This window comes from Scyliorhinus canicula, chromosome 11 (genome assembly GCF_902713615.1).
Source record: "Scyliorhinus canicula chromosome 11, sScyCan1.1, whole genome shotgun sequence".
NCBI classification, from domain to species: Eukaryota; Metazoa; Chordata; class Chondrichthyes; order Carcharhiniformes; family Scyliorhinidae; genus Scyliorhinus; species Scyliorhinus canicula.
In genome coordinates this window covers 25,379,363-25,405,519 of record NC_052156.1, presented here as the reverse complement: position 1 = coordinate 25,405,519, position 26,157 = coordinate 25,379,363, and the positions used below count along the sequence as shown (strand labels likewise).

The window sequence follows — 26,157 nt, the reverse complement described above, 5'->3', positions numbered from 1 at the left end:
CCAATGCAGTTCTTTTGGAAGATCATCAATATTGTAATATAGGTCACGTGGCAACCAATTTCCACAAAGCAAGGCCTCACAAGCAGAAAACTGGTATTGAACACTTAATTTGCTTTCAGGTGATAAATATTGGGCAAGTCCAAAGATGTGCAGGCTAGGTGAATTGGCCATGCTAAATTGCCCTCAGTGTCCAGGAAGGTTGGGTGGGGTTATGGGGTTAGGGTGGAGGTGTGGGCTTGGGTGGGGTGCTCTTTCCAAGGGCCAGTGCAGACTCGATGGGCTGAATGGCCTCCTACTGCACTGTAAATTCTATGATCTATAATCTTTAATCTAAGACACCTGCTCTTACTCAAATAATGCCAAAGGATCCACCTGAGAGGGCAGACGGAGTCTCGGGTCTCATCTGTCAGACAGTGCAGCACTGTAAGGGTGCTGCACTGGAACATTAGCCTAGATTTTCTGTTTCAAATGTGATTTTAACTCACAATCTTCCATCTCAGAGGCAAGTGTGATACCCACTGAGCCGCAGGTTACATCTATAATATCAGTACCCTGAAGGTGGTTCTATCGGTTGTCACAGGATTCATATTTGATATGATGGAAGCCAGTGAGGCAATCAGAAAGAAACAGGCCGAAATGTGAAATTCTGAGCAATGTATCGGCAGATTGTTCCCTCATTCAACATTACAACAAAGAGTTGTAAAGCTCAGGAGAAATCTTTGCTGAAATCAATTTGCAAAATGCTTTTAATTTATTGATTCAAGCAGTCCTCCTGAAGGATTTAAAAGTTATTATCAGGGCAAATTTTCCATTTTATTTGTGATAGTTACTCTGGGGTCAATGTTCAAGTAAGAGCAGCCTGGAGATTCCCCAGATCTCAGCCGGGACGGGCTACTGCATCAGTGTAAACGTCTAGCCTTTGTAGGCTTGCCAATGGAAAATTTCAGTCATCTGGCACCTGGTTTTAGTGCGGAATCTTCTGGAGGAGTTTGTGACATCTGTGAACAGGAAATGTAACCGTGAGACTCTTCAACACAACTAAAGGATCTTCACTGAGCCATGCAAAATTTAATCCAGGAAGTAAACAGGAAATATAAGATACATTGTCGCTCAAGGGTCTGTCACATATAGGGTTAACATGTGACTGAGTACAGGACCACCCACGCAGTGATGGAAGAGAACACCTGGGGGGGGGGTCAGTTTAGTGTTGGACAGAGCCCTGTGTACATGCAAGCATGGAGACCGCTTTGAGCTTGAGCCCTTTACTGTGTATAGAACATAGAACAGTACAGCACAGAACAGGCCCTTCGGCCCTCGATGTTGTGCCGAGCCATGATCACCCTACTCAAACCCACGTATCCACCCTAGACCCGTAACCCAACAACCCCCCCCCCCCCTTAACCTTACTTTTAGGACACTACGGGCAATTTAGCATGGCCAATCCACCTAACCCGCACATCTTTGGATTGTGGGAGGAAACCGGAGCACCCGGAGGAAACCCACGCACACACGGGGAGGACGTGCAGACTCCGCACAGACAGTGACCCAGCCGGGAATCGAACCTGGGACCCTGGAGCTGTGAAGCATTTATGCTAACCACCATGCTACCGTGCTGCCCTACGTACATGTATACACTACGTATATGTACATAGTTCTTGTAGTTAATAAACACATACAGTGAAACAACTTGAGACTTTGAAGACGATATTGAGACCTGCCAATCATTCTCTAACACCGTTAGCAAAATCAAAATTTGAAAATATAGAGAGATTAAAGAGACAGACAGATCTTGTATTTTTTTTTTAAATCAGTAATATGGACTTCCTTCTGAAAAAATAAGTTTCCATATTTGTAAAATTATCTTTTCAGAGCCAAAGAGGCTGTTCAATATTAATCATCACTTATTATGCCATTGGAAATTCAACCCTAAACATACAGCCCTAAAACTTTCAAAAACTCCAAATTCATACCATTACAGTGATTTCAGCGCCAGGTCCATCATCGAAGATTGCAATACTTCAGGGTACCGCTGACAGCAACTTATGGATTTTCATGTTTAACTGTACATGTGTGGGTGCCAAAAGTTACTATCGGATTTACCCTGTATTAACGGTGACTGCTGATAGCCTCTTTGTCATTTACAGCAAAATCCAGGCCATTGCTTTCTTCAGTGGCAGCAAAGTTCCAATGCACATTAACATAGAACTCAAGGAGGCCTTTTAGCTCCTTGAACATGTTCCATTTGTGGCATTATGTTTGTGGCTTAGATGTCCTTTTGTAAGGTTCAGAACTTACAACGGCAGGGCACCCCCTATCCCATGTGCAAGATGCAGAATTATGTTGTGAGCTGGAGATGTGGCAACACGTTTGCAAGTAGGGCAGCACTGACTGACCGTTAGCAAAACATTCTGTGTATGCATTTTATTTATTAACATAAAGTGACCCTAACACCAGTCCACTTCATATTCTACAATATCGATCACATACCGGTCTAGATGAGTTTGGTTTTTAAAAAGTGTGTTCCAGTTTTTACCTCAACCCAAGCTGCGTTATGCCACTTATATAATTGCTATTTCCAAGCATTACACCTTGAAAGCTTCTTAGCCAGTCATTATCAATGTCAGTTTGGGTTCCGTCAAGGTCAGCTTCAGCCTCCATCCAAACATGGACAAGAAAGCTGATTTCCAAAGGGAAGGTGGGAGTAATTATTGTTGACATCAAAGCAGCTCACCACCATTGTCTCAAGGACAATTAAGGATGGAAAATAAATGCTGACTGTGCCGATGACTCACATATCCCAGGAACGAATAAAATAAATCAAGGCAGCATTTGATCAAGCGTGGCAGGAAGGAAAGGTTGATGTCAATGGATACCAGGGAGAAAATTCTTCACAGACGAGTCATACCTAATTCAAAAGAAGATGGCTGTAATTTTTGAAGGCCGACACCTCAGTCCCAGGACGTTACTGCAGAGTTCCTCATGGTAGTGTCCTCAGCCCAGATATCATTAGCTTCTTCACCAATTGCCTCCCCCCCCACCCCCTCCCCCGGGCATCATAAAAAGATCAAAATGGGGATGTTCACTGATGATTGCACAGTGTCAATTCCATTCTCAATTCCTCAGAAAGTGAAACATTCTGTACCCAAGATCCCAAGATCTGGACAACATTCAGGCTCATGTTGATAAGAGACAAATAAATTAGTGAGACACAAGTGTCAGGCAATGACTATTTCCAAAGGTTAAGAATCTACTTCCCTTGACATTCAACCGCATCAACATCTCGTGGGTTGCCATTGATCAGAAACATAACTGGACCTAGGACGCAGAAACGATGATTACAGGAGAAGGTCAGAGGCAGGAAATTCCAATAACACACCACTTGACTCCCCAAAGCCTTTCCTTCATCCACCGTCCAGAAGTTAGATGGAATACCTGCCCAGTGAATGCAGATCTAACAACAGTCAAGAAGTTTGATACTATCCAGGACAAAGCAGCTTACTTGATTGGCATTCCATCCACCACCTTAAATATTCACTCACTTAGCACAAGCAGACCATGTCTGCAATGTGTGCGTCCTACAAGATGCTTTCCAGCAACAAACCGAGGCTTCTTTCACAGCATTACCCAAATCCGCAATTCCCCCACAAAGGACACAGGTAACAAGCACATGGAAACAACAACACCTACAAGTGCCTTGTCTTCTGGATATCAACATTTACAAGTTTTATACCTTTTAAAGTATACTCTGCTTTTCTATTCTTACGACCATTATATTTCCCTCCATTGTAGACAATCTGCCACCTTGTTGTCCACTCACGTAAACTGTCCATATTTCTTTGCAGTACCTTTGTGTCCTCCTCGTGGCTTGCATTCCCACCTAGCTTTATATCATTAGCAAACCTGGATACATTGCTCTGTCTCTGCATCAAAATTATTAATGTAGATTGATAGCTGAGGCCCCAGCTCTGATTTTTACAGCACCCCACGAGTCATTGCAGTTCAAGAAGGCAGCTGACCACCACCTTCTCAGGGGCAATAAGTGATGAATAATAATTGCTGGCATTACCTGCAATGCCCACATTCCATGAATGAATAAATAAAAACAAAATGAATAAAATGTTGTGTCCATAAACAAGAATCTTTACAGTAGAGAGACTAGCAACCTTCGACAGTACTGAGTCTATCCACATTTCTTTCAATTCTAATGCTGCGTTGTCAACAAAAGGATCTCTCTTTTTCTTCAGCTGCCATGCCCGAAGAGGGATTGGCAGCAATGGACTTGGTCCATGATTATGTTTGGCAAGGTACCTCAATGGTTCACTGTTGCCTACTGCAGGTTCTCGCTGACCAGGAGACTCTCCCTCTCTCACTGCCTGCCATGGAAATAAAAGAATTTACAGACTGACCATCAACCTGTTTTGCCACATTACGAATCCATATTCCTTGGCCATCAGCTCCCGGAGTGGGACTTGAACCCATAGTCTCTGACCTAGAGATAAGGGGCGTAATTCAGCAGCCTCGACGCGCCTGAATTGGTGTTGGGGTAAGGCTGTTGAATCTCACAAGCGGCGCCATGCGAGATGTGGGATGCTCAAAATGTCTCGCAAGCTTGAACAGAATCTCGTGATCTGGATCTCGCCCTCACTGTTCATGGCTCATTAAATATATATTGGCCAGGTTCACCCGTCACTCAACGGCCTGGCAAACCTTGCCAGGGCACCGTTTAGTACTGGTCCACACAAACGTGGACCAAGCGCAACAGTACCTAGGAGGAGGTGGCTCTCCCAGGACACTGGATACCGCCAGGTGGTAAAGGACAGGGCAGGGTGGCACTCTGGCTTTCCCTTTGGCACCTACGTACCTTGGTACTGAAAGGCTGCCAGGTTCGCACTGCCAGGGATTGGGCCTGGGGGGTAGAGGGGCGGGTGTAAGGGAGATGTTCCCAGGGGCCTCCCCAAATCTGGGGGGGAGGGGAGGATCGAAAAGAGGCTTCCAAAATGGTGCCCCGATCTGTTCACCTGCAGGAAATCCCTCTAAGTGCTGCCTCAGCGGAGAGAATCTCCCTTGGATCTCGTACCTGCAGTCAACTCAAGGTAATAATGCACATCAACAGCAAACCTCTAACATCTTACCAAAGTTTCCATTCTTTTATAGCATTGATATATTTTTCAATTATAAGGTGGAAACTGCAGGTAACCTAATGCCTGCCTCTTGTGCACCATCTATACAGTCATTTTCTATCAGTATACTAATCAGGGTTAAAAATCTTAACCAATTTACTACCCAAACCTGGAAAACCAAAGCCAGCCCCATTATCCTGACTGCTGCCCAGGTGCAATGAGCTGACTCAGGTAAAGATCAAATTTAGTCCTAGTCTACATGGCTGAATGTGGTGGTGCCTCTAGACTGTATCAAACAAGAACCTGCAGAGTGAAAAATACACCCAAGAACTAACTTATCTTGAGGCTCTGCCTGGCTGTAAATGTAATCCACCCTTAACGAGAGATCATGTGTATGCACAGAGCTTTACCCTGTCGCTGAGTATTGTTCCATTTTAGGAGAGCTGGCATCAGTAACTTGCCTGATTATTTGCAATATTAAAGTATTTCTGAGGTTCATTTCCAAACTGCCCACATGCTTAAGCACTCTCAAAGCAGGGATCTCACATCACACAAGTTATACACCAGCCCAAAGTGATGTGAGGTCGTACAGAGGGAACATGCATGACTTGGCATGTTCCAAAGTCAAATTGGGACCCAATTCAGAGATTATGCTGTGACTTCCACCCAGAAGCATTGATGTGAAAATGGTAACATTAATGTGGCCTTATTTAGACACTCTGGGAGGTGATGATAGGAAAAGGGTGTTTTTTAAACAATTAAAATAAGTTTTGCAATTGGGCTTGTTAGACAAGCCTTATTAAACAAAGTTAGGAACAACGTTTAGCGGCAATGGCAAACCAAATAAATTCTGGTCAATCAGTTATCATTTTAATTGCTAGAATATTCAGTTACCAGACTTCATATTGTGAAGTGTAAAAAGTAGAATCTAATCTCAGCAATTTGTTTAAAAGTACGGAGGATTACAGAAATTACAAAGAAAAAGGCTTTGACAAACCAAAGATTCATAGAATGGGTAATGCAGGAAGGAGGATGTTTGGTCTGTCTGCTCTCTGTAATAGCATTTCAGCTCGTTCCCCCCCCCCCCCCCCCCCCCCCCCCCCCCGTCCCCCCTTCTCTGTAATCCTTCATATTTCTTCAGGTGCTTATTCAATTGTTTTTTGAAAGCCACAATTGAATCTACCTCCTCCAGACCTTCAGGCAGTGCAGCCCAGATCCTAACCGCTCTCTGTGTAAAATATGTTCGCTCATGTTGCCACTGGTTCCTTTGGTGATCTACGTAAATCTGTGCCCTCTGGCTCTCAATCTCAATCCTATCATCTGCTGTACAGCACATCTAACACCCGAATACATTGGATCTAACCCTCTCCAGATTTATACCATCACCCTGATTTATACCTCTGATTTTTAACCCGTTACATTTATTTTCCTGCTGATTGCTCAGGAAGTGGAGCAAAGGAGTGACGGTTAATGGAGAGAGTGAGGTGGGGGAAACAGTAATAGAAGGAGATAGTTTCCATTTAACAAAGGATAACAAGACCCTCAGGGAAGAGCAGCTACTCTGTCAGCCCCGATGAGCAAAATGGGAACAGGGCAGTGAACTGGTCTTTTCTCAGTCTCAGCATATATCTCCAGTGTATGGAGAGGGGGGGATGGAGAGGGGGGGGGGGGGGGGGGGGGTGTCAGTGTATGTTCTAACTGTGTTCTCCTGATTTCTAGCAAAAAATGCAGCAGGCTTTACTGGTGAACTCAGCAACATCTCTCAACATTCACATGTTTCAAGGCAGCTGTTATTTTCTATTGTGCATGTTGTAACACATTTTACATGTTTTCTCAGGGGTGTGGGGAGGTGGTCAGGACACAGTTGCAAACTTTTTAACAGTACTCTTCTGCTGAGGCTTATGCAAACAAACTATTGACAAAACAGGAGAGACTTCACAAGTCTGAGCTCCTTGGAAAAAACTCATTAGAGAGAATATGTTATATTGATAAATACAGATGAGGAAGAACATTTCTGTATTCAGCCAGAAAAAAAGTCATTTCCCTTCACAACAATAAATTCTTCCTTCACCTTGTGGGGTCACCACAATATTGATTGAACACCTTTATATCAACCATCTTGTTTTACAACCAGGCCTCCCAACCATTGCCCCATTTTCACCTGAGGAAGGAGCTGCGCTCCGAAAGCTCGTGTTTGAAACAAACCTGTTGGACTTTAACCTGGTGTTGTAAGGCTTCTTACTGTGCACACCCCAGCCCAATGCCGGCATCTCCACATCATGGCCCATTTATCCAGGCTGGGGACATGCTGGCTTACCTGTGCTGGTGGTCAGGTTCTACTTTCGCCAACAAGTCTGAGAGTGGGTCTTGAACCCAGGTCGTCGAGGTCAGAGGTAATAATCTTTATTAGTGTCACAGATAGGCTTACATTAACACTGCAATGAATTTGCTGTGAAAATCCCCTAGTCACCACACTCCGGTGCCTGTTCAGGCACACTGAGGAAGAATTCAGAATGTCCAATTCACCTAACAAGCACGTCTTTCGGGACTTGTGGGAGGAAACTGGAGCACCCAGAGGAAACCAGTGCAGACACAGGGAGAACGTGCAGACTCTGCACAGACAGCGACCCAAGCCAGGAATCGAGCCTGGGTCCCTGGCGCTGTGAAGCAACAGTGCTAACCACTGTGCTACCATATCGCCCTATGCTACCTACTGAGCCACTCCAGCTCCCTTGTTAAAATGCTTTATCACATCAATACATTTGAGAACAAACAAAGCTACTAGTAATGACTGGGAACAACATCTAACTTTGTTCCATTGTAAAGTGAAGAATCAATAGTTTTATATTAGAACACAGTTAGAGATTTGCAGTAAACTTTAATAAACAGCCACTTCTACTTCTCAAACCAATTGTGTATATTTGTAAAACTGTTTCAACACAATAAAATTCCAGAATATCTGAATGTGAGAATGTTCTATGTTAAGGCAATAGATGTTTCCAACATTGAAGAATCATTCAGTCACTTGGGCTCATCAGAATTACTTCTGATGATCATCCAATATACAATTCAGGGCCCAGGGATACTGAATCCCAATTTATTTTGCGAAATGTCAATTTTGCAACAGAAAATAGCAATATCTGGCAAGATTTACCCTTGGTGTGACCTTATGTGTAAAGATGGTAGCATTACTTTAAATCCTGCAAGGCTGCCATATTTTGCGACACAATCCCAAAGAGATATGAGTCGTGAGCCAGTTTGCTCTTTTAACCGCCAATATGAAATTGATTTCATACAAATGCTGTGACTGTTCTGCATTTTCCATTGCATTTCTTTAATTTTAGTTTTGCAAATATCTTTCCAATGTTAACAAATAAATCACTGTCAGTATAGCAAAGTCCCAGCTATCTAATAATCAGGGCTGAGAGGGGAATTATTCTGTTTTTAAAAAATACATAATTAATCATACAAAATTAACTGGGAGAAATCTACTTCTGTTTCATATTATTTTGAAATTGAGTTTGAGTCATCTGAGGTCACGCTGTGCCAAATGGAGGAAGTCAGACTTCAGCTCAAATCGAATCCAAATGTCATTTGGATTTCTTTGAATAATTATGTTACCATTTGACAGCAAAGCCTCAAGTGGCCCAAGTGTGAAACTGATAACATTGCAGTAATTGTGGAAAGTGGCATTATAACAATGGCCTGTACAGCATCCCATATAAAAACAGAGCGCGATTCTTTCATGGCATTCTTATCAAGAAAATGAGCAAACTTCAAAATATGAATCTGTTTGCATTCCAGATTGAGATTCTCCTTGACCACGTATCTGAAGGATGGAGGAATCCTTATCCATGTTAGGATGTTTTTAAACTTCTGTCAAATTTGCTTTTCCTTTAGAAATGCAAATAAGACAAAATGTTATTTGCACAGCAAGAGGTATGTTTGCACCATTCACAAATGGAAATGTACCTTAATCTCCATTGTTCTATATACAGTTATTTGCAAAATTAAAACATTTTATTGGATGAAAATGGACCACTGCATAAAAATGTTTAATCATTTTACTTTACCAGAGGCAGGATGCAAAAGACTAAATTGAGATTTTATCATAATAAGTGTTGCCTGTCTCACCGAGTGCCATTGACGACTCCACACGGAACATGTATTTGAAGAAATTACCTACATGCAGTATGCAGTTTAATCTTGTAAAGACTGTAAATTTCATTGAAAGGAAACAAAAGAAAAACCCTTTGCAACATAATCAGCATTCATACATGTAGTTATTCCAAGAAAGGCAATTATTTGCTGATGGTTGGAATATTTATCCTTGTGATTGCTTACTGCCTTTCTTCAGAGAATATCAGGAAGATACATTGTTTTAACACCAGCTATAAAATAGTTGCTGTGAATGAAGCTGCACAGTTTTTTCATAGGATTAACTGTCTGCCAAATATATCTGCGACTGAGTGGCTGTGTTCACATCACTGTGAAATATTGAACACATATTTGTGTTCCCAACTGAGCCAGGACTCGTCAATTTTTTTGAGAAACACCCGAGCAACACCTGAAGATTAACACAAGAATTTAATAGACAACATTCAATCAGTGCCTATTATTTCCAAATCACCAGATTAGAAGGTAAATGTAGGGACTAAACACAAGTAGATTGGGTACACAGGAACAAAACATTATGACTAAAGAAATCAGATTGGTAAATCTGATTGTCAGTGAAATGAGAGGGGAGGGGAGCAAAAAGTAAAGAGTTAATTATTACCCCTTTTAGCAGGTTGATAAGGAATTGTATGAAGCGCTGATTACTTATTTAACTCTTGCATACCCCTGCAGATGTTCCAACGAGGCTAAAACTGCACCACACTTTAACATTTCGAAACTACTGCAAAATACTTTGGAAGCCCCATTCAGGTGAAAATATATTACATTGTCTAAGTCTTCACCTGCAGTCTTTCAGATAAACTTTGCATAGTATATACTGCTTTTTCCACTGTCTTCCACTCAACTGCAAAATAGTCACTCACATGAAAATAAAAAGTCTTTTTAATGAAAAACATTACTGATTTCTAATCGGGGTAAGTTATACAATGTGGAGACACTGGCTGCATATAAAGGAGTTGAAAAGTTATTTTGCCTGTATAGATTACTTGTAAATTCTACAAAGGATCGGCACTGACATTAAACAGCTCAGCACCTTCAGATACTAATTACCTGGATAAGTTATGACTAAAGTACATACATATTCAGGTACAAGTATATTCAAGGTATATTTGTCTTTGATAAAATAGCATTCTCGTTATGTGGTCGAACATTAAGATAGCGACTGGCGTAACTAAAAGGCAGCTTATAGATATATATATTTCTAATAGTATGGCATGAAATACATACAGTTATGCAAGTAACAAACGGATGTTAAAATTGGAATTGCATTGTAACCTTCCCCACCGTTGATGCAGAAAATTAGGCAATCAGCTGCAACATTCATTCAATATTGGAATAACTAAATGTTTAGGAATAAAATGATTTAGATTGTAGTGCAGTTCACTAGCAGGGTCTCACGGCTGCAAACTGAACACGCTCACTCTTCCCATCAAACTCAGAACAGTACATGTCGAAATGGAACAGCGTTGCGTTGGATGCTGCTGTAATACATCACCACCACCTCAAGGTCAGACAAAAAAAAATAAGGTTGTGAAGAAAGGGAGACCAAAAAAAAAATTGCCAGCAGCAGTGCTTCCACCAAATAAAATATTCGCACGTTCAAAAATAAAAACCTGCGGAAAGAATAACGTTGTTGTTCTCCTACCTGTTCAGTGTGTGTTAAGACGGTGCCGGCTGCTTCCCTGTGTGTGTGAGAGAGTGGGTGGGTGGATGAGGGTATGAGTGTGTGACTGAGTGCTGCTGTCACCACAGCTCCCCCAGCACTGACTGAAAAATGCACCAAAAGAAACCCATTTACAATCACTCTCACCCACAATGGCGTTTCAACTAACCACCCATTTCAGCAGCAATATGTATTCACACATATATATGGATTATGTTTCGGGGGGGGGGGGGGGGGGAGCGTAGGATGCAGCCAAATGACTGGTGGGGGTGGGGCACTAAATAAGCCTTGCTGTGATTAAAAGAGAAAGGGTTGAAGAATGGGGGTGTCGTTTATTTGCAAACGATTGGGGAGCTTTTAGTTCCAGTTTGGGAGAACGCTTGGAAGAGCACTTCGAGGTGATGCTCCCTCAGCCTCCACATGATGCGCCAGCGGAGCGCCCATTGGCGGGCTCGCTTCGCCCGGGAGGAATGGCAACGTGAGGAAAGTTGAGGGGGATCTCGGAGACTGCGGCAGTCCCGGGTTCGAGACCCCGCAAGGTACGACCTCTCCCTGAGCAAAACACAATCCCCCCCAAAAAAAACTTACCTCATGTTCACCGCGAAGTAAAGCAAAGGGTCGAATGTGACACACTCCTTGGACACATGGATTTCCTTCACACACACACACACAACAAAACTTCCCCCCCCCCCCCCCCCCGAAAAAAATATCATTCATCCCCTCATTTGATCGCTATCCGCATCGTTCTCTAGCTTTGACTCCAGTAGTGAATGCATTTACCGGTTTGGTAGGTGAGTCTGTACTTGTCTCATGTCCATCCTTTCATTCTTTCGGTTTAAGTGCGGGGACTGTTAAACAAGCAAAAAAGCAGTGCTCTGCAGGAGAGGTTCGAGTTGCTCTGAAAGTGACTGAGATTTTTCCATTACGCACCCAGAGAGGCTGGGGTTCAGAAACAATCTGGTTTTCATTCGCAGGGCAGTGGCTGAGTTACATTACTTTTGTAGGGAAAACTGGTCGAATTGTGGACTGCAAACTGCGTGAATTCTGTTGTGACCTGAGTGAGGTGAATCAAGCGGGGCAGGGGTGGAGGACACATGGGATAATATCAGCAGTGGTTATTGCTTGCAAGTTTCCAGAAATGTGAACACTTGCCCAGCCATCAGTTCCTCCCTCTAGTCTTTCATTGCCTTTATTTTGTTAATTTGTTAACTTTATTTAAGTTGCTGAGAGGGAGGGGGGGTCAAACTTTATTATGGAATAAAATGAAATGAAAATCGCTTATTGTGACAAGTAGGCTTCAAATGAAGTTACGGTGAAAAGCCCCTAGTCGCCACTTCCAGCGCCTGTTCGGGGAGGCTGGTACAGGAATTGTACCGTGCTGCTAGCCAGCCTTGGTCTGCTTTAAAAGCCAGTGATTTAGCCCTGTGCTAAACAAGCCCTTTATTTGCAATTAACTTCGATGTCTCAAAGAATGTGCATTATTTTTCCAAATATATGCTGAAGTCATCGTGCACAGTTAACTTTTGTATGAGTAATGGAAATCTGTATAATTGTGGCAATAACTTCGATACTGGTAAAGAAGTGTTTTTTTTTTCCCCTCGACGACCATTAGCTCTCTATGAAGCTGCTCCCACTGGATCTTCTCACCGCTCTCACTTCTGAAGACAATTCAATAAAATGACAATCATCGATCTGTAAACTCATCATTCTGCCAACATGAGCTTCAAGCCTTGCCTCTCAAAATTAACACCACTCTGGCTATTTTTCCTCTGAACATCCGTCTGTGGTCAATCCTAAACCTGAATATGTGGTGTTTCTCCTTCATCCGTCAGTATGTGGAAATCAAACTCTTGCCATGTCTCCTGCACCAGCTGGTGATCTGTATGATCCCGAAGGTCTGGGAACCCTTACTGCCAACACATTTCCACAGATGTCTACAGGGTTTGAAAACCCAAGCTTGATTCCCCTTATCTATTCCTCCCCCAGTATTGGCCTTCCCCTTGGCTTCTCTTTCTATAATATGTGTGTATGTACATGTATGTAAGTGGTATCATCCACTTTAATAAGACTGTTACCAAATGTTGTTACAAAATAAAAATGCACATGACATCTTTATCCGGATGCAGTGACATCACTTGTTTATGGTTAATCTTTTAATATAAAAAGGAAAAGAAATCTACATAGAAAGCATTGTAGTCTAGATTTCATCTGATACCCAAGTACAGACTTGTTCCTTAAAATATTTGTGAAATTATCCCTGTATTTAGGAATCTATAAATCCACAGGATTGAGAGGGATCACTGCAGATTATCCATGATTTACAAAGTTTGAAAAGTAACCAACACTATCTCTCATTCCTCTCAATTCCCTTTTTGGCCAGATCCAGCCCTCTCTCAGTTAAAGTGAAACAATTATAAAAGCAAATTACTGCGGATGCTGGAATCTGAAACAAAAGCAGACAATCTGAACAGGCCTGACAGCATCGGTGGAGGGAGAAGAAATCTCACGTTTCGAGTCTGGATGACTCTTTGTCAAAGTGAAACAATTGTTTGTTATGGTCAATTTGCCTACACTAACCAGAAATTTGTTTCTGAAATAGAATCCTGATGATAGAGGTGATCATTTCAGCAATGTTTCAAGAGTGAGATATCCGAAAGGCGTTATCTACCAGCCATGCTGCGTCGGAAAAAACATCTCGCTGCGGCACAGCGTGGCCGGTGAAAGCTGGGTGACCCCGCTCCCTGGAACCACCCGGCTTGCAATGCCTCGCAAGATCTAATGCAATCTCGCGAGACATTGCAAGGAGAATCCCGCTCACAATGGGCAGGGTCACCTTTTGGCAAATCTGCATATTAGAGCGAGGCAGTAAGCCTTACTCTAATGTGCAGATTCCCCAGGTACCTGAGGCTTTGGGATTCAATCCCTTTGCTTGGAGATCTTGGGCAAAAGCCTTTTGATACTGGTCCCCACAAGTGGGGACAAGATGGAATGACACTTGTGGTGGTCTCCAAGGGGATTGGAGGCCCCCCCCACCTGCATGCCCTTTGGGCAGGGTGGTGCCCTGGCACTGCTGGTGCCACCTGGATACCCTGGTAGTGCCATCCTGGCACCTTGGCAGTGCCACCTGGGTGCCATCCTGGTACTGCCAAAGTGTCCAGGTGGCACTGCCAGCTAGCAGGGGTGCTGCCATGGTGCCAGGTTGGTGATGCCAAGCTGTCATTTTGTGTGCGTGCACGATTAGTCCTGGCTTGCCCACCATGGGTGTTAGGGGGGCTGGGGGACCCTCCCATTTTGCATTCGGGCTGGGGGGGAAGTTGAGGATTTTATTTGTGGGCGTTGGAGATCGGGTTGCCATTTTAAAATTGCGTCCTGATCTCTCGCTACCATGGGTAGATCCGGCGAGCGGAGCTCCCCATTGTAAAAAAACAGAGCTATGTGCGGCCTTGGCCATGTGTTCCCCATTTAGGCTCCTTATTCAACATGAGTAGCACTACGAGCGCTGGGAAACATGCGGCTAAACGCGCTCGCTAGGGGACTTTGTTTCCTTTTGGTAAGATCGTGCCCGTAGTATTTATAGTAAGGTAGCCAATTTTAAAAATAGCCTAAAAGAGCAACAATATACTCTTAAAAATGTAATCCTGAGATATTGTTCTTTTTCATCTCAGGTCAGAAATAACCATAAGTCAATTTCAATCACATTGCTTTTCACTAATGTAAATACTTTCCTGAATTCTGTTTAACATTACCTTACTCAGCAGATAACCATCAACAAGTCCAGCCCAGGAACTCACCGTCGCATCTCAGGAACACTGCAGCAAAGGATCAGCAAATTCCACAGTTTCCAGACAGTGCATGACAGCAAAGGAGCCTTTATTTTATTTTAATATTAATAATACTTATTTTAAGAAAATTACAATCCAGTAACAAGTTGCAGCTCTCTCACCATAAGCCGTGAATATAAATGATCTTAAAATTAAAGACTACTGGGTACATCAAACATTTCATGGCCAGTTAATAATTACAATCACCAAAGTTCCTAATTATCCAGAACACCGCAGAAATTAAACCTGCTTGTCATCCAGTCTATTGTTCTTTGCACAATAACCAATTTTACATTCCCCAATAGTTGAAAAAAACAAAATATTGAGGCCGTTTGAAGTAAACCATTGCAACTGTACTAACCAAATGAGATTGCAGCTCTCTTTAACAATAGCTTGGCTATTGGAGGTTTTCCTTGAAGGCCATTACCTCGGATCCCTTCCCAAGTATGGAATTGAACAAACTGGCCAATCTCTGGGTCTTTAAATATCAAATAATCTCTTGCATCTGAATCTCATCACCCCTTTCCTGTTACATGCATAAGGTAAATCCCTAAGGATTTAGTTTTATAACACAGTTTGAGACCCAATATCATCATAGTTACTTTCCTTTGTATAATTTCAGCTATTCTGTTAGCCATGTTATATTGCATTATCTGAATCTAACACAATATTAAAGGAGGTAATCCAAGGAGAAATGCCAATGACTTATATAGAGTCACAGGTTGCACCTCCAAATTCCGGCAGCTGGAAAACTGGAGTTGACCGGACCCCAGACATTTTTGAAAATATTCCTTTCAATATCTGGGAAAATTCAAAATCCAGCATCGTCTCTATCACGAGGATGCCAAATTTTGGACCTTGAACCTGTATTGTAATTTGCTTGGGTTTGGTACAAGAATATAGAAAAAAATGGAATGGAACAAGGTTCTTTCCAGGTACCATACACAATCTACCATATCATGGGCACTGATATATGTCTATTTTCCGATGCAACATTCTGCACAAGTGCTCTTAGAAGAAAGAACTATTGAGATTATCAGTACTAAAAGAGAACATTTGGTCCACCACATCCTCTGCTTCAAATATTTATCCAATTTTATATTAAAAGATGTAATACTATCTGCCTCAATTATTTTCTGTGACAAAACATTCCATTCCCTAATAACTCTTCCCATTATCAAGAAAATCAAGCAGAGCTGTTTCAGTATTAATCTACGATGCCGCACTAGAATAATTTCAAGTAAGTGCTCAGTATTTATTCCAAAGGAAAGTAGTTCAACTGAGTTGCTTTTTTGTTGGTAAATTTCTCAGCTTACCTTTCCAGGTTCCGCTTCTAAAGTTCATAACAGCTCCTTGTTATTTTTGACTCTTGCCCTCAAAAGTGTGAAATCTTAACTATTTTATGGGCCTGAATTTTGCGTGATCAGTGGGGCCATAAGCAGCCGCAATTTCCACTTTCAGCCCCCAACATGAGACAAATGTGGTTTCACGCTGGTTGGCCAATTAAGGGATGGCTAGCATGAGCACAAGACATAAGAGCAGAAATAGGCCATTTGGCCGATTACGTCTGCTCCACCACATAATGAGATCAGGGCTGATCTGGGACGGGATTCTCTCCTGCCCGGCAGGGCGGGGGGTCCCGGCGTAGCGGAGTGGCACCATCCACTCCGGCGTCGGGCCTCCGCTCCTTTAGGGGCCAAGCCCTCACATTGAGGGGCTAGGCCCGTGCCAGAGTGGTTGGCACCACGCCAACTGGCGCCAACGGCCTTTGACACCTGCTGCCCGGCTGCCCGACGTCACCACCGGCGCATGCGCGCTGGGGGATTCTCTTCCGCCTCCACCATGGTGAAGGCCATGGCGGCGGCGGAAGAAAAAGAGTGCCCCCATGCCACTGGCCTGCCCACCGATCGGTGGGCCCTGATCACAGGCCTGACCACTGTGAGGGCACCCCCCGGGGTCCGATCGCCCCCCCCCCCCCCCCGGGGGCCCGCTCGCGCCGCTGATCCCGCCGCCACCAGAGGTGGTTCAAACCACGGCGGCGGGATTGGCCTCTCAGCGGCAGGACTTTGGCCCATTGCGGGCCAGAGAATTGCCGCAGGGGGCTCGCCGATTGACGCGGAGGGCACGCCAATCGGCCCTGCGGGGGGTCGGAGAATTTCGCCCCAGATGTTTAATCCTCAACTCCCCTTTCCCGCCTTATCCCCATAACACTCGATTCCTTTTGATTAAAAATCTTTCTATCTCAGCCTTGAACTTACTTAATGACCTAACCTCTACAGCTGTCTGAGGTAAAGAATTCCACAGGTTCACTACCCACTGAGAGAAGAAATTCCTCCTCATCTCTGCCGTAAATGGCCGACCCCTTACTCTGAGATTATGCCCTCTGCTCCTAGACTCTCCCACAAGGGGAAACAACCTCTCAGCATCTACCCTGTTAAGCTCCCTGAGAATCCTATATGACCCAATGAGGTGAGCTCATTCTTCTAAGTCCAATGAGTACAGGCCCAACCTACTCAACCTCTCCTCATAAGAAAATCCCTCCATATACAGGATCAACCTAGTGGACATTCTCTGGACTGTCTACAATGCCAGTATATCTTCGATAAGTGGACCAAAACTGTTCACAGTATTCCAGGTATTGTTTCATCAAGGTTTCCTTATTATTTTACTTCATTCCTTTTGAAATGAAGGCCAATATACCATTTGGCAATAGTACTTTCACTTCCCTCATCAAGTCATTAATATACATTTGCTTCCCCATAACCTGCTGGACTTGCATGTTAGCTATAAGTGATTTATATGCAAGGACTCCCAAATCCTTTATGCGGCAGCTTTCCGGAATCTTTCTCCATCTAGAAAATATTCAGTTCCTTTATTCTTCTCCCAAAGTCCATAACTTCATATTTTCCTACATTATATTCCACCTGCCAAATTTTTGCCCACTCACTTATCCTGCCTGTAGACTCATGTCATCCTCACCACATGCTTCCCACCTATTTCTATGTCATCCACAAATTTGGCAATAGTACTTTCACTTCCCTCATCAAGTCATTAATATACATTGTAAAGCACTTCCTGTGGCGGCTATGAAGGAGTAGGTCGCACATTTGGTAGCTCCCGTTCGGGTCGGGCCTTTGGACCTTTCCCCCCGATTTTCTGGCTGACTTGATTCAGTAAATTGATGGTGGAGGCAATTGTGGAGTGGATTCCTACATCAGTGCATGGAGATGCGGACTAGAAGTGCTCACAAAGGAAGAAATAGGCGAACAAGAGAAGGCTTGTGCTGAAGCTGCAGCAGGCGAAAGCATGGCGGATGACCAGGGTCCTGGCTTGACGACCCAGTGGTCGACGGAGCAGCTGATGCAGTTTATTCAGGACTTCGCCAAGCAGAAACAGGAATGCTTGGACCCGATTAAGGAATCGATTGCTCGGCTGGAACGTAGACTGGATGCTCAAGACCAGGCGATCCAGAAAGTGGAGAAGGCGCTGACTGAACAGGAGGAACATCAAACAGCAGTGGAGTTGGAGGTGGGGATGCTGAGAGACCAGCAGAAAAGGCTCCAGGAGAAGGTGGAGGACCTAGAGAATAGGTCCCGCCGGCAGAACTTGAGAATCGTCGGTCTCCCGGAGGGGTCGGAAGGAGCAGACGCTGGGGCATGCATAGCGGGCATGTTCGAGAAGTTATTGGGGGATGGGACGTTCTCCTGACCCTTGGAGATGGACAGGGCGCACAGAGCGCTCGTGAGGAAGCCCCATGTGGGGGACCCCTTGAGGGCAATGGTGGTGAGATTCCACAGGTACCTGGACAAGGAGCGTATTTAAGGTGGGCCAGGCAGACACGGAGCTGTAAATGGGAAAATAGCATCCTGCGTCTATACCAGCATCTGACTGCGGATGTGGCCAGGAGAAGAGCGGGGTTCAACCAGTTAAAGTTGACCCTTTTCAAGAAAAAGGTTAAGTTTGGACTGCTGTATCCGGCCTGTCTTTGGGTCATGTATGAGGAGCAACATTTTTACTTTGAGTCGCCCGAGTAAGCGATGGACATCGCAAGAAGGAAAGGGCTGGTAGCGGACTGAGGTCTTTGAACTTTGCTGCAGCGCTCATGTGAAAAAAGTTTCTTGTTTGTCGGATGTTATTTGTAATGCCTTCTGTATTGATTTGGGGCCTGTTGCAGAGCTGTGTGAGTTAAAGTTTGCATTTGCACTGTTGGGGGCTGGTGCTGTTACTTGAAGGGGGGGGAAATGCTCTGCTGACGGGGGAGGGACTTTTGCTGTGGGACAAAAAGGAGGTTGGGGCGGAGGCTGCCTGGGGGCGGGCCAGCGGATGCATGGGGCGCGGGCTGGAGACTGGCCCAAGAAAGATGATAGCTGATTGGCGGACGGGGGTACAATAAGCCCCCCAACCAGGCTGATCACATGGAACGTAAGAGCGCTAAATGGGCCGATTAAGAGGGCACGTGTGTTTGCGCATTTGAGGGGACTGAAGGTGGAAGTAGTAATGTCACAGGAGACGCACCTTAGAGTAACTGATCAGAATAGATTAAGGAAGGGATGGGTTGGACAGGTTTTTCACTCGGGGCTGGGCTCTAAGACTAGAGGCGTCACGATCCTGATTAATAAGCGAGTGTCATTCGAGGCAGGAAGAATAGTTGCGGATATGGGAGGCCGGTACATTATGGTCAGTGGGAAGCTGGAGGCTGCCGGTGGTACTCGTGAATGTGCACACGCCAAATTGGGATGATGTGGAGTTCATAAAGAGGATGTTGGGGAAGATCCCGGACCTGGATTCGCACAAGCTGGTCTTGGGGGGGGGGGGGGGGGGGGGGGGGATTTTAACACAGTCATTGACCCAGGGCTAGACAGGTCGAGCTCAAGGACAGGCAGGATGCCAGCAATGGCAAAGGAGCTAAAGGGGTTTTTGGAGCAAATTGGGGGGGGGGACCCATGGAGCTTTGGGCAGCCAAGTGTAAAGGAGTTCTCCTTCTACTCACATGTGCATAAAGTGTACTCCCGGATTGACTTTTTAATTCTGAATAGGGCTCTACTGACGAGGTAGTGGACACTGGGTATTCGGCGATCACAATCTCAGATCATGCCCTGCACTGGGTTGACCTAGAGGTGAGCAAGGAGGGTGGCCAACACCTGCACTGGAGACTGGACGAGGGACTTTTAGCGGATGAGGAGGTGTGTGGGCGGTTGAGGAAATGTATTCAGAACTACCTGGAAGTTAACGACACGGATGAAGTTTCGGCGGCGGTGGTCTGGGAGGCATCGAAGACGGTGGTTAGAGGGGAGCTGATCTCGATCCGGACCCACAGGGAGAAGGCAGACAGAGCAGAGATGGACCGACTGATAAAGGAGATACTGCAGGTTGACAGGAGGTATGCGGAGACCCCAGAGGCAGGGCTTCTGAGGGAGCGACGGAGGCTACAGGCAGAGTTTGGCTTGTTAACTACAGGGAGTGCGGTGGACCAGCTGAGGAAGGCAAGGGGGGTGATTTATGAATACAGAGATGAGGCCCACAGAATGCTCACGCAGCAGCACAGAAAGAGGGAGGCAGCCAGGGAGATCGGGCAAGTAAGGGATGGGAACCTGGCCGGAGATTCAGCAGGGGTTAATAAGGCATTTAAGGAGTTTTACAGCAGGTTGTATGAGTCAGAACCCCCAGCTGGGCCGGAGGGGATGAGGCAATTATTAGGGGGGCTGAAGTTCCTGACGGTGGATGAGGGGTTGGTAGAATGGCTGGGGGCCCCGATCGGGTTGGAGTAAATAGCAGGTGGTCTGAAGGCCACGCAGTCAGGTAAAGTCCCGGGGTCAGACGGGTACCCAGTGGAGTTTTATAAAAAGTTCTCTGGGATATTGGGGTTAGGGAGTGAGGGGTGCCTCCCCCGATGACGTCACAGGCCACAATCTCATTGAACCTGAAGCGGGACAAGGACCCGGAGCTATTCGGGTCCTCCAGACCGATTTCCTTATTAAATGTAGATGCCAAACTGTTGATCAAAATCTTGTCCTCTAGGATTGAAGACTACGTTCCGGACGTGATTGGGGAGGACCAGACGAGATTCGTTAAGGGTAGGCAGTTGGTGGCCAACATAAGAAGGTTGCTGAATGTGATTATGATGCCCCCAGAGGGTAGCGACGTAAAGGTAGTGGTCACAATAGACGCAGAGAAGGCATTTGATTGGGTAGAATAGGAATATCTGTGGGACGTACTGGGGCGGTTTGGATTTGGGCGGGGTTTCATTGACTGGGTCAGACTGCTGTATCAGGCTCCCGTGGCGAGCGTGGGACGAACAGGTCAACATCGGACTATTTCAGGCTGCACCGGGGGATGAGACAGGGATTCCCCCTCCCCCCACTGCTGTTTGCGCTGGCCATAGAGCCGCTGGCAATTGCGTTGAGAGCCTCAAAGGGCTGGAAGGGGCCGGTCCAGGTGGGAGTGGAACACAGAGTCTCGCTATATGCAGACGATCTGCTCCTGTATGTTTCGGACCCACTAAAAGGAATGGAAGAAATTATGAGGATTCTGGGGGAATTTGGCCGATTTTCGGGTCATAAATTGAACATGGGGAAAAGTGAGATGTTTGCGGTCCAGGCAAGGGGGCAGGAGAGGCAATTGGGGGAGCTGCCATTTCGGGTGGTAGAGAGAAGCTTTCGGTATCTAGGCATCCAGGTGGCGCAGGAATGGGAACGGCTACTCAAGTTAAATTTGGCCCGATTAGTAGACCAAATGAAGGACGATTTCCAAGGGTGGGACGCGCTCCCGTTGTCACTAGCTGGGAGGGTGCAGACAGTGAAAATGACTGTCCTCCCGAGATTCCTGTTTGTGTTTCAGTGTCTCCCCCATCTTTATTCCATGGTCCTTCTTTAAACGGGTCAATAAGGTGATCACTGGCTTTGTATGGGCGGGCAAGACCCCGCGAGTAAAAAAGGGGATGCTTGAGCGGAGCCGGGGGGAGGGCGGGCTGGCGCTGCTGAACTTTAGTAATTATTATTGGCCGGCGAATATAGCCATGATTAGGAAGTGGGTGATGGTGGGTGGGGGGAGGGGGGGGGGGGGGGGGGGGGGGGATCGCTGTGGGAGTGAGTGGAGACAGCATCATGCAAGGGCACTAGTTTGGGGGCATTGGTAACGGCGCCCCTGCCGTTCCCGCCGGCATGGTACTCCACCAGTCCCGTGGTGGTAGTGGCCCTGAGAGTCTGGGGGCAATGGAGGAGACATGTGGGAGCAGAGGGAGCAACTGTATGGTCTCCAATCTGCAACAATCACCGGTTTGCCCCGGGGAAGCTGGATGGAGGGTTCCAGAGATGGCAGAGAGCAGGGATTGAGAGAATGGGGGATATGTTTGTAGAGGGGAGTTTTTCCAGCCTGAGGGAGTTGGAGGCGAAATTTGGATTGGCGAGGGGAAATTAGTTTAGGTACCTACAGACGCAGGACTTCCTACGCAGGCAGGTCTCAACCTTCCTGCTCCTACCACCAAGGGGGATACAGGACAGGGTAGTTTCCAGAATGTGGGTGGGAGAAGAGAGGGTTTCTGACATTTACAAGGAACTCATGGGGTCAGAGGTGACGCAGACCAAGGAGTTGAAACGCAAATGGGAAGAGGAGTTAGGAGGAAAGATAGAGGATGGTCTCTGGGCGGACGCGTTGAGTAGAGTCAACGTGTCCACAGCATGTGCCAGGCTCAGCCTGATACAGTTTAAGGTCGTTCACCGGGCCCACATGACAGTGGCCCGGATGAGCAGGTTCTTTGGGCTAGGAAACAGGTGTGCAAGGTGTGCGGGAGGGCAGCGAACCATGTCCATATATTCTGGGCATGGCAGAAGCTTAGGGGATTCTGGCAGGGGTTTGCGGATGTCATGTCCAAGGTGTTGAAAACAAGGTTGGCACCGAGTCCAGAGGTGTCGATTTTCGGAGTGTTGGAAGACCCGAGAATCCAGGGGGAGAAAGAGGCAGACGTTCTGGCCTTTGCTTCCCTGGTAGCCCGGAGACGGGTACTGTTAGCTTGGTGGGACTCAAAGCCCCCGAAGTCGGAGACCTGGCTAACTGACATGGCTAGCCTTCTCTGTCTGGAGAAAATCAAGTTCGCCTTGAGAGGGTCAATGTTAGGGTTCATCTGGAGGTAGCAATTGTTCACCGACTTCTTTGGGGAATATTTTCCGTCAGCAGAATGGGGGGGGGGGGGGGGGGGGGTATTGGGGTTTAGTTTGGTTTAGAGTAGGGTATTAGTAAAGGGGACCTGTGAGGGAGGAAGATGGCTTTTGCACTATGTTGATATTTGCATATACATTGTTTCTTCTGTTGTTGTTATAAAACCATCCATACCCCAATTAAATGTTTATTAAAAAAAATTATATACATTGTAAATAAGTGTGGCCCCAGCACTGATCTCTGTGGCATTCCATTAGTTACAGGTTACCTTCCTCAAAATGTCTCTCTTATCCCAACTCCCTGTCTTCTATCAATTAGCCAATCCTTTATCCATCGTAATATACTACCCCCAACACCATGGGCTCTTATCTTATTGAGTAGCCATTGTGTGTTACCTTAACAAACGCTTTTTGGAAATCCAAGTATGTTACATTTACTGGTTCCCCTTTATCTAACTGCCCTGGCATTGGATAAGGGTTGGCGACAAGGGTTGGGAAAATGGCATGAAGCAGGTCCAATGGGGACCCAGAGGGAGATTTAAATGGAGTTGAGGCAGCTCCCTGAAGGCTACCAGGAGTTCTTGAAGATCCTCAAGGATCTGTCCAGGAGACAATATCGATATGGTGTGAAGATATGACCTCAGCACTTGCTTGACATGGCAGACAGGAGGGCAATGCTGGTGGGCACTCTGCGCTCTGCTTCTCCGACAAGTGCCTGCGCACTCTTATGGAGGCAGTGAGTATCAGATGGGACATCCCAAAGCTGCAGGATAGCAAGAGAAAGCCACTGTACCAGACGAAGGAGGCCTCACCAGAGATGGCAGCCTAGGTTAGCGGGCATGAATTAGTGCACTGTACCTGGATCTCGTGCCACTAAAGGTTTAATGATCTTCTGCACTTTCCAAGGGTGAGTGCCGAGTTGGCATGGTACTGTGTGGAGAAGTCCTGAAGGGTAGCCGTCCTTTGTAATGCTCAAGGGTATAGGATTCAGAGTAACAGAAGGCACAGAATGGGTCTGTCATGGCTGGGAGATCAGACCATGAGTGCATATAAAGGCGAGGTGTGCAAATCTGACTGGCACCTCAACCTGGTTCTCGGAGTGGGGTGGACTAACGAATGCGCTTTGGTCTGTACAGGACAAGAGAAATCATAATGCCATTGAGCACACATGAGGTGCCCGACCTGCTCATCCTGAGCAACTTTGAGATGGACCCCTGACAGCTTAAATGCAGAGCAAGGCCATGAGGAAAGACAGATGTCTCAGAGGAAGGTATGAGTTCAGTGAACAGATGTGAGACTGGTGTAGAGTCCTCCCATCTCCATTAAGAAGTTCTAAGCAAAGGTCCCCAGTGTCCCAACAATGACGGTGCTGCCATGTAGTCCATAGTCTCACCAGGCCGCCGAGCATCACATTGACCAAGTGATGATGATGCTACTGACATATTGTCATCCTCTCTCAGATGCACCATCGTCCAGTGACCTCCAGAATCTGAGGATCCTCCATTGACACAAGAGAAGGAGATACACACAGTTACACCAGCTCACATATAAACACGCCGGTGGACATCAGGCTGTTGGTTCAGATGGTTGTGAACGCTGGTGAGGGCATGGCACACTCGGAAGGCAGAGCATTCTCATGGCGCCAGCTGTCAGAGGGCCATGCTAGTCCAAGGCAGATGATGAACCTCTGGAGTCCTCCATCAGGCAGAAGATGCTGGATGTCCAGTAGGATATGTGGGAAGGTCTGGTGGAGATCCCTGAGGATCTGCATGCCATTGTTGCTGTCATGGGAGGGTACATGAGGAGATTGAGCTCTGCATTGACCCTGAGCACTGAGAGCACAGCCTCCTCCATTGAGAGAGTGGCAACTCTCATGGTGAGGCAGCTCCAGGAGCACAATCGAGGGTTCCTGGGGTCGCACTCGGACCTGTAATCTAACTCACCGGCTGTGACTTCAGGAGGTCACTGCCAGTGTGAGATGCAAGAGGCCCCTAGTCTCTTTACTAGTTGCCCATCCATCTACAGTGAGCAGTTAGGTGCAAACTCACCCCACCCTGGTGGACACGCCACCTGTCATGTCTGTGGCCTCTTCCTCTCAGGGCACTCCAGAAGAGGGCAGCAGCTCTTCCACCCCTCTGCCAATGACTGTCACATTTAAGGAGGCTGTGACAACTGAGTAGTTCCCAGCCATTGCGTTAAACACACCCTCCCAGGCAGAGCTCACTCAGGCTGCGCCAGCCAGAGGATGACTGCCAATGGCAGCAGAGTCAGTCGGCTGCCACTAGTGTCACTGCCATTAAGGGAGGGAGGGGACAGCAAGACCCAGCACCCGCAGGCCTAGGTTTAAGGCACCATGAGCACAAAGAAGATTTTCATGGTGACAATATTTCCCTTCATCCTTGTAATGTTTGATTTCTGTGTGACATTTAACACGTTATTACGTTATGTTCATTTGTCGTTATTGTCTACAATACATAAGTATTGATTTTGTTTTAGTGACCTCCGTATTCTTTATGTTTTCCACAGGTGCATGGCACAGCAGTGGCTTATGAGAGACAGCAGGGGCTGCAAACTTTATTACAGAAGTTATGATTCTACATTGGGAGTAATAGGATTGCCTCCTGTGATTAACGTAAGACATATATATAATGTATAGTATAATGTGTTTGCGGCAGTAATGTTATTAAAAGCACTTAGGTTAAGGTATCCAGATTATATATCTGCTAAATCTATCAGTAAAGGGTTAACAGCTAGGCAGGTTGTGACATCACTCATGGGAGGGGCTGGTTCTGATTTTAGTTTCGTTTTCAGCCCTGCCCTATGTCTGTTGTTTTCAGTTTCATATTTAGAGTTCTGCTCTGGATTTTGAGGAAAGGAGGTATGTTTTTCAGGCTGACGTCGGAAAGCTTCTCTCCTAAGACTTTGTGAATGAATCCGTAAGTGCTAACTTTATTCATAAGTGGTATTTGGCCTGTGTGTATGGATTTTGTTTAATTAAAATTTTAGACGTAGACACGAAAGTAAGCTCAAAGATCTTTCTTTTGTTTTGTAAGAACTGTTAATTGAAAAGCTGTATTTCCTTTGGTTGTTAATTAAGTTAATCCTGTGTTAATAATAAAAGTTTTTTTTAATATGAAAGATCCCGGGTCATCCGTGGAATCACTCCTGGAGCAAAATATCCTTTCCTCACAGTTTACAAATTAAAAGATTGATGGGACCTCATC

At 45.8% G+C, this 26,157-nt stretch overlaps 1 protein-coding gene and 1 long non-coding RNA gene across 10 annotated transcripts in view; one reads left to right on the top strand and one right to left on the bottom strand.

The window, feature by feature from the left end:
- The window catches only part of atp2b2 (ATPase plasma membrane Ca2+ transporting 2), a 999,595-nt gene extending 987,831 nt beyond the window's left edge, over positions 1–11,764 (bottom strand). For 4 of the 9 annotated variants that reach the window (XM_038812611.1, XM_038812620.1, XM_038812626.1 and 1 more), the window contains exon 1: positions 10,942–11,116. The gene's annotated coding sequence lies outside the window, so the exon portion shown is untranslated. Of the gene's footprint in view, positions 1–10,941; positions 11,117–11,739 lie in introns of those variants that run through there. The other 5 variants (XM_038812619.1, XM_038812623.1, XM_038812625.1 and 2 more) reach the window with 3 other exon arrangements.
- On the top strand, positions 11,267–13,072 carry LOC119973947. Its single transcript, XR_005462424.1, has 2 exons — positions 11,267–11,498; positions 12,572–13,072. It is a non-coding gene; the product is annotated as an uncharacterized LOC119973947 (long non-coding RNA).
- The last annotated feature ends 13,085 nt before the right edge of the window (positions 13,073–26,157 follow it).